The sequence below is a fragment of the Penaeus japonicus genome, unplaced genomic scaffold, assembly GCF_977035675.1.
Source record: "Penaeus japonicus unplaced genomic scaffold, GWHDUDI00000001_assembly GWHDUDI00000012, whole genome shotgun sequence".
Classification (NCBI taxonomy): Eukaryota; Metazoa; Arthropoda; class Malacostraca; order Decapoda; family Penaeidae; genus Penaeus; species Penaeus japonicus.
In genome coordinates, this window is record NW_028234414.1 from 20,596,804 (window position 1) to 20,598,193 (window position 1,390).

Here is a 1,390-nt window from a genome sequence, read left to right on the forward strand (position 1 = left end):
TCAACCTAGCCATCTAGCTAAAGCTTTTCAACCACCCCAAACAACACGTTTTTTGTCACCGAAATTCCTTCACTACCAAAACCATCTTCGTATTCGACGCCCCAGCAGCTAAAACCTTCGCCGCCCACGTTCCCTCCTTCAACATCCCCCTCGAGGTCTACCACGCCCATTCCCCATAAAACTCTTTTTCTCTCCTTAACGATCTCGAAGATCGTCAGTCATATCTCACCGTCTATTGCGATCTCATCCACTGCCTATTCACATTTGTGTTCTGTATTGCATCGCCTGCACGTCTGAAGCTCGCCTGAAGCTTAACCAAAGCTCGACTGAAGCTTAACCAAAGCTCGACTGAAGCTTAACCAAAGCTGGTCTGAAGCGACCAATTTTCGTGGGAATTCGCTTCGAAAATCGAATGTGTCTGAAACTCACCGAGTCTCATTTGGACCATTTCAGCGGCCAAGTTAAGTCCGATTTCGCATTGAATGCATTGCACAGGCTCGTCATCTTTTTTTCTTTTTTTTTTTCCTTGTGTTTGTGTGTGTGTGTGTGTGTGTGTGAGAGAGAGAGAGAGAGAGAGAGAGAGAGACAGAGGTATTGATGTAGATAGCTAGGTATATATCCAGATAGATAGCACGATAGACAGACAGAGAGATTGATAGATAGATAGATAGATAGAAATACAGACACACACAGTCAGTCAGATATAAATAGATAGATATATAGATTGATGGATAGATAGAAAGAAATGTATAAATGTAGTAAACCAATGCTTTCAATTACTACAAATAAAGTTTGTGAAATCTCCACCTATTATTTTACTGCTGTTATCACTATTATCACTATTGTAGTTATCGTTATTATTGTTGTTATTATTATAATCATGGTGATAATAAAATGGATAGTCACATTGATATTAATAATGATAACAATAAAAGTGATAACAATATCTGTGGGGGGAGGGGGTAGAGGTGGGGGGAGTACAGGGATGCACGTTCTCTTACATGTTCAGGTCCCTGTCTAACCGGAAGTCTGAGATTTAATAGCCTGTTGCTAAAATTTAGCAAATGGTGTTGATCTAGTGCCTAATAGCCCCCCCCCCCCACCTCCCCCATAATCAATCGTCCCCTCCTAGGTCCCCCCCCCCCCTCTTAGAGCCAGACAACTAGATAATCATGTGATTGACGCTTATTTTCGGAATCATGATTGATCTCTATTACTCTATATCATGCGGACACCTTTTTTGTGTATTGATTAAGAAAAAGAAGAAAAAAAAAAACATAAACATGAAATAATCATAATAAAAATAAAAATAAATCAACAGGAATGAGATATCAGTAACAAAATTCTAAACATTTAGAGGCTCTTTGAACCGCATGACAATTCAGCGTTT